The following is a 7,931-nucleotide window of genomic DNA, read 5'->3' as shown; positions in this document are numbered from 1 at the left end:
TGTGGAATACTACTGCATATATGGATATGTATATGTATTCCAGCCTAAAAAGCAATAAACACTTATGAAAATAAGTGTGGGCCTTACTCTTGATCAGGTGAATAACGTTACTTGTTTTGATATTCTGGTTGCGATTTCAAATCATGCCCAGGTGTCAGAATTTCATTTGGGTCTTTATTTTGATCTTTGGTTCAAACGACAAACGTATCCTAAATTAAGGGTGCAAGTCTGTTTCAGCTCCGTCAAATCCAGATCCATTCACCTGAGGTGGAATAGACCCACACTTATTTTCATAAGTGTTTATTGGTTTTTAGGCTGGAATACATATACACATACATATACATTTAAGAGGGCATTGTGGTTACTATTATTACATACATATCTGGTAAATTATTGCCTAATAGATTCTACGTATGTATATATATATAAACATATAGTACGACATACAATTTACTCAATACTCAGAAGAATTTCCATTCCTTGGTTCGGTAAGTTATTTATAAGATTTCTGTTATGATACACAAAAACCAATTTATCAAAGCATCAAGGACTTATAAAACAGAATCAAACAGTTAGCGTAAAGTATCAACCGATTTTTTAAAAAGTTTTCCCTCAAAAACAAAAGAATAAAAACGAATACATCGCTGTCTCTCGTGTAAATGTCCAAGTTACGGACAGGTGACTCCATGGTCCTTGGTGACGTCAACGGCAGAGGTTTCTCGGTAAGCAGTTCCAGTGCATATCTAGTTTTCGCCCCGTGTCCGTCGAACCCTCTTGGTGATATTGCGTTCTTTGAAGCCTTGTGTCTGCACTCTGCTGTTTACGGACTTTATTCGTGGAGAAAGGATTTCGTATTGGGTTTGGATGAACTTTCGATTATTTCGTAGTTTGAAGCTCGTATACTCAAGTCTTTAGGACTCTTCTAGGCCTCTGCTAAGAGTAAGTATAAAGTATTAATGTTTTGAGGAACTTTCATTGATTTCAGGTTTCCAGTTAAGTTGGTGCCCCTCTATAGTAATTCATGGGTTCGGCTGCTTAACGTAATGGTGTACTCTGTTAATTTTTCTTGAACGAAGCTTCAAATTTATAGTCTTAAGTAACTTGGCGTACTGATAAGCAATTTAGATAACTTTATATTTCTATACTATTTTAACTAAAAATTTTCGTAAGCATATTAAGTAACTGAATATCAGGTTTACTGCTATTTTTGCACAAAGGGGAGTGCTTTTGATCTTTCTCAAGCTTATGCTGTAAAGGTTTAGCGATCGTGTTGCATTTAGTTCAATTTTTTCACTAAACGAAAAACTAGGCAATGGGTCCTTTAGTTCGATATTACAAATTTTATATCTTGCAGGTTGAGATCTGATGGTACATAAAGTTAGCCTTCAATCAGTAATGTACTTTAAAATTAGAATGTCCTTTTAAGAATTTTACTTTACATTTTAAGTTTTAAGCATTCTAATCTACCTTCACTCTTAAAGATTCTAATTAGTTTTAATTTAGTAAAGCGGATTCATATATACTTTCAGAATCTTGTGAACTACTGATATGGAGGAAACTAATCGTGAGAATAAATCAAAATTAAGCCAGGATACCTTGTTTCAAGTTGCACAAGTGGACTACTGCCTGCTCTTGTTTAGTCTAACAAGAACTAGGTAATGTACAGTGTAATTTATCAGTTTTCAAACTTTCAAACTAACGTTTTTTAACTCCACCCCTGCAGGGGCGGTGCTCCTGTAGGGGTGGAGGCCCCCATGTCCTGTTCCATAGGTCTTCGGACCTATGGACAGGTGCATGGGGGTTCTTTTTTTTTTCAGGTGAAGTTTAAATTAGCCACTGGTCTAGCCAGTTTTTAGTAGTTAACGTAACTTGACTAAGATTTTTTGACTTAAACTTAAATAAGCTTATTTTAAATTTTCTTGTTTTTTAAGACTTTGAACCTAAACTTTGTATTGCAAATAATTTAGTACATTAGGTAAAGTAAGCTCCTTAATATTTTAACTGTTTTGATTGAATTTAATAGTTTATTTTAGGAAGTTTTCAAAAGAGTTTTAAATTTGAATTGAAATTTGAGCTATTGCATTGCTTTTAAAGAAATTTATCGTAATTCATATTTAAAATATTTGGTTTGGTTTAGATATTTTTGAACCTTAACGCAATTTATAATTAACTTTTATACAGTTCAATTTTACCTAATTCAGTTAAGAGTTAAAGCTTAATCCATGTCATACAATGAACAGTCCTATATTGTCAACTAATTTGGTTGGAAGATATATAATAAACAGTCTAATAGTCAAAAACCATAAGTCAAACCTTCAACTATCTCCATAGTTGAAACTTCATTCAAATGTTACTAGTAAGTCATGCAATGGCTGTTAAATTGGTTTTCGTATTTTTGCTCGGCATGACTTCCTGAACTATTGTAAGGTCGTTCCTTTGGGACTTGTTAGCACTTATGGATACCTCCGGTCCTTTGGTTTGCTAGCACTCAAATTTTTTGATGTTCTGGTCAGAGCATTTGTAAGTGGTAGGTCTGTATTGGAGAAAATTGGATTTGTTATAAAGGTTTCATTTCATTTAGGTTAACTTTATTTTATTAGCTTAATTACACAACAGAAATTTGCCGTAGTTTTTTTATTTTTCAGGATGTTTGCTGGGACGGTTATATAAGACAGCACTAAGTACTTCACTTAAGATCTCGTGTTGGTTTTTACTCCACAAAAGTTTCGAGGTGAGAATGGAACCTGGCGTTGCTGTTTTACTTCAATTATGCCTTAAGTTGTCCTGCATTGATGGTTCAAAGGTGTATTTACTTAATTCAATAAATATTTAATGTTTATTCAAATGTAATTATGAGCGTTACCTTCACATAGAGATTGCAATGTCACCAGCTTTTTAAGCTGATTGCCTTGACTAAGGTGGAATGTGTTGAAGTCCTTTTTATAATAGACGAGAAATTTATTCAAATCCAGGAGTCAGACTTTGTGTATTTTTACTTAGCATTATTTAAGGAAATAGTTATGGTGTGGTGTTTAGCCTTGAGTGCCTAAAATTATGGTCAAACTTAAAATACTTTTAACTTCTGATATGAAGTTTCATAACTAAAGGTAGTTTTAATAGTAAATGATTAGTACATTCGTTTGGTTCAGTGTATGGCAGCTAATAAACTGTTAAAAACAATGGTTAATTTCTACTAGAAAATTTTGGCTCAATATTATAGCACAGGGAAGAAAATAGTTCGATGGAAGGATGAATTTTAAGGTAAATTTATGGCTACAATGAAAATGTTATAATACACTAGGGAGTCATGAGGCTGTTTCAAAGTTACAAAATTTGAACTACAAAGTGGAATTGCTTTAAATAGACCTGAACATGGTAAAACTCCACGCATAGGTTGCTCCCTCTCCCCCCTCTCATACGCTATTTTCGTGTTGACTGTCGTGAGTGGTGTAATGTATAGGAACCAATCAAAGGTAAAAGGGTTCTGAAGATTCAATTTTTCATTTGGTAATGTAGTATGTTAATCTGGAAAGAAAATTTAGTTCAGTAAATTATAAACCCCCTTTTTTCACAAATGGGGGTTTATATAAGCAAATGGCATTCTTTTGAGGATCAGGAAGTATTTGGGTAAAGTGAAATTGGTTATAATTGACACAAGTCTGCTTACTGGGCACGTGTTAACTTTCATATAAAGTTAGCGTAACCTTCATAACTGGGTGCTTGGTACAGACAACAAACATCTGTATGGAAATCTATTTCATACGGAAGGCACTCTTGAAGACTAACTCCTGGGAGACTAAGACTATCAACTACTGATAGTTTACCCATGAAACCATCTTAAGAGGTATTTTTATATTAGAGCAGTTTGTCAGTTGTAGTAGTCTGAGAGCAGCTAAGTTGCCCAGCTAAAACGTAGGCTGTAGAAAGGGCTTCGGGGTCGCATTCCTTAAGAAAAATGAGAATGTGATTTACAAGGGCTAACTTATCTTTGACCTCACGTTGAGTGTCAGGCTCGGTATAGTTAGAGGGCTTCAGTTGTCCTGGACCCCAATCTAAGCTGTTCTAGGGCTTTATAGCTCACAAGGAAACTATAATCGTACTTTGGTTGTGGCACATCCTAAATGACTAGCAAACAAAAACCTAGACCTATAGTTTGATACATTAATACATGGGGTTATGATGGAAGACTTGGAATTTTTTAAGTTTTCGCTCTTAACATTTATAGTATCAAGTAAAATCTGCAAGTCTACCTTCAGACAATGCCAAAATTAACAATTATCATGTATTATGATTGTACGTACGAAGTTTTAAGTTTTACTGATAATGCACAATTTTACCTGGTTATGGGTAACATGAAAATAGGGAGATGATTGTTATAGATGCGTAGGAAAATAGCTTAAAGAAAAATGTGGATAGTGTTAAAAAGTGACTTAGACAAATACAAGTAACATGAAGTCCACACTGCAAAGACCGAGAAACTGGATTTTTAATCTATGCTCATCTAAATATGTTAGGGCAGATACCAAGCTTAAATATTAAAAGTAGTAACAATAGGACACTGTTACCCAGGAAGAATGGGCTCCCCCCAAAAAATGTTGAACGTGGATACGTTAAATATACTTTAACATAATTACGTTAACAATTACTTAGTCTCAATGGTCTAGTAAATTATTTACTTAAGCTATTAAAGGAAGCTATTAACAAAGCATCAAAACTTAAGTATAAATTTCGTTTGCCCACGTGTTAAAGCAAGAGATGTATATAGAGTTGCCATTGCGACAAGAAAGCATAGAATAGACATATCAAGGACTTACCGTAATTTAAGGAAATCATAAGCACGCAGGAGCTATGCGAAATAAAAACTAATTCAGAAAATGAACCCTATTCATATGGGACAAGCCTACAAGGGTTAAACCAAGACGCTGCAGAGTTATTAGAAGATCTGAATGCAATGAATCAAACTATTCAAAAAGCTGTCGCCAAGAAAAAAAAAAAATCCCATTCCAAAACACATTTGACAAGAAAAATTATTCAAGAGTATGAACTATAACTGGCAAACTATAGGGCTCAACGGTTGAACCTAATGAACGAAAGAGGGCGTCCATAAATAAACAAGGGCAACGGTTGTGATTATGAGGATGGTGGTTGTGCGGTTGTACCTGCTTAAATAATCGAGTTTTGATTTATTCTAAAGAGTGGCATTTATAATATTCTCTGCAGAGTTTAGAATACTGAAGTTACTAATGAACATTAATCAGGGAACAAGTAGTCCCCTGAATATTGTGGTGTTTGCATAGTAAAAGTTCCCAGGAGATCGTTCAACCTGATTCAGTATCGAAAGTGTTGATCCTCAGGTATATTTTTCCTCATTCGTCCAGCAGGATTGCAGAGGTTTCTTTACCGGTGCTGGTTACAGGAGTTCCCCTAATTGCACGTGTTTAACCCGAACTCTTGGATTTTCAGATATATACACTTGCTCTCCTTAGCTATCACATTATTATACAAATCTGATATACTCTGCATAGGGGCCCACTGTCAATGATTGCGCAGCAATGCAGATGTATTTATTCCTTGAAAATCCACATGATTTCTTTAAAACTAAGAAACCTACTAAACTTCCATCATCCCCGATTACACCTTTTGTATCCAGTTCCACTTACCTCAACCCATTCTCCTTTACCCTTTTAAAATCGATTGATCATATCAGGTATCGACTGTGGCATCTGACACTACGAGTATTGCTATATAAAGAGATACCATTGCCATATGTATTTACAAGTTGAGTAGCTAAATAGGCATCAGTTTGGGGATAAATTCATTTTTCCAGATTTTTAAAATCACACAAAATATTTCAAAAACTTTCTTACCTGATATGACCACTGCCTGTAACTCCCGAACAAGGTGTTAGGAAATGCACTGTTGAACGGAGGCATTCTTCACTCCAACATTGAGGTAGTTATATTGAATATTAATCATTTGCTATGAAGGCAGCGTTTACTTTACAACTCTCTTCTATGGGTGTCTGATGATATCCAGATTTAAGATTTATTGGTGAAAAATGTACTATTCCTAACTTTAACCAACAGTTCCTAGATAGAGGGCAACGGGATTGTTTTCTGTTTTTTTATAGCATTCAAACGCTTATAATCTACACACACGCCAATCAAGCCATCCTACCGTTACAGTGTTATAGCTCTGAAACTATGTTGCCTGAAAGTATCAATTATACAAGAAACTATGCATTCTTCGTTCAATGGTCAGCATCAGAGTTGCAGAAAAAGTCATGAATGCCGACCTGGAAAAATTATTTGCTTCAGTTAATAACGGGTAAAATTAAATTAAGAGTGCTGCGGCAGAAACTCGCCAAAATTAACTAATATCTGGTAGACTGACAGTTATCAGAGTAATCATACCATTAATTTAAAGAAAATATGGATTATAACCGATCTTTGATTAGGAGCTGTCATTTTCCTAGTACTTACCATAGTCAGAATCTTCAAATTGAATTATCATTCACGTTATTTCATGGAATAAATACCGGGGATACAGAATAAAGTCATATTAATAATCGCAGCTGCCAGTGGAAATTGAATTTGAAATCAAGTGTAATCTAAGATATAGTCAACCTTTCGGTAGTGCTTGCTCTTGCTTGGAATCACACTTTCAGACAGAAAAGAAATGAAACACTGATGATTTTTTAAAAATATTTTTCACCTCATTTGCAGCATTTACTTCAATTAGTTGCAGAGCTAAAATAGATCTATCTTAACCATGACCCGGTGGTGGCATGTCCTATACTATTGCCAGACACGCGGTTAAGGCTAACTTTAACCTTAAATAAAAAAAAAAACTAATGAGGCTAGATGGCTGAAATCTGGTATGTTTGATGATTGGAGGATGGATGACCAACATACCAATTTACAGCCCTCTAGCCTCAGTAGTTTTTAAGATCTGACGGCGGACAGAAAAAGATTGGACGGACAGACAAAGCCGGCACAATAGTTTCCTTTTACAGAAAACTAAAAGCGGCAGTTTAGGAAGCAACTGAATTGTTTTATATCTTAAAAGCAAACACTACATCCCTTATTCGTAATTTTCCGGTCGATGGATATCAGATTTGCCGAGAGAACTGAAAGACACAGTCATAACTCTTGAAATGCGTATTAGTTCTCTAGCAGGAAGTAATTAACACTTCGGCTAATTAAATAGGTCACACCGTTCAATGGAGAGGGATAAGATATACAGGTAATAAATGAGGGTATGACGACTACTTCAATCTATGCTTACGGCTCCATCTATAATCAAAGTAGATATTAGATCGTACAGTATTACACGAAGTGTTGAGAACGAAAGATTTTTTTTTTTTTTAGTCAATCAAATTACATCGAAAACATTTATACAGTGATTAGTCTGCTGACTTCTCTTATTCACTTGTTATGCTTACCTACCAAATAGCTCGTCTCAGGTCTTGTTTTAACTGTGTGAACTGTGAACTACTTAGGTACTAATTTCCTATTCGACCCCTGCCTTAAACAGCATTTTAAAGTTTCATTTACGGATCAGACTATCAACGAATTTAATCATCAGCTGCCCATTAATTCACACCAGTTTTCAAAATGTCAAAGACAAGCAATGGCTTATATCCCTATTAAAAATATATATGTAAAATATATATATATATATATATATATATATATATATATATATATATATATATATATATATATATATATATATATATATATATATATATATATATATATATATATATATATATATATATTATATATACACATACATACATATGTGTGCGCGTCTTTGGAGACTAGCTTTTATTGGACGTTGATTAGGGATTTGGCTGAGATATTTGTTCAGGTAAAAACAAAAGGGTTGGGTTTCCAAGTGTCTGTGTCAACGACTTAATCCTGTCA

At 34.4% G+C, this 7,931-nt stretch overlaps 1 long non-coding RNA gene across 1 annotated transcript in view; it reads left to right on the top strand.

The window, feature by feature from the left end:
• Window positions 1-2,311: 2,311 nt before the first annotated feature.
• LOC136849043 (uncharacterized) overlaps window positions 2,312-7,931 on the top strand; it is a 39,509-nt gene continuing 33,889 nt past the window's right edge. Inside the window, exon 1 of the long non-coding RNA XR_010856216.1 lies at window positions 2,312-2,731. This is a non-coding gene — a long non-coding RNA (uncharacterized lncRNA). The remainder of the gene's footprint in view (window positions 2,732-7,931) is intronic.

Source organism: Macrobrachium rosenbergii, chromosome 20 (assembly GCF_040412425.1).
Source record: "Macrobrachium rosenbergii isolate ZJJX-2024 chromosome 20, ASM4041242v1, whole genome shotgun sequence".
Taxonomy (NCBI): Eukaryota; Metazoa; Arthropoda; class Malacostraca; order Decapoda; family Palaemonidae; genus Macrobrachium; species Macrobrachium rosenbergii.
Note: the sequence above shows the minus strand (reverse complement) of the source record. Positions and strands in the feature narration are given on the sequence as shown.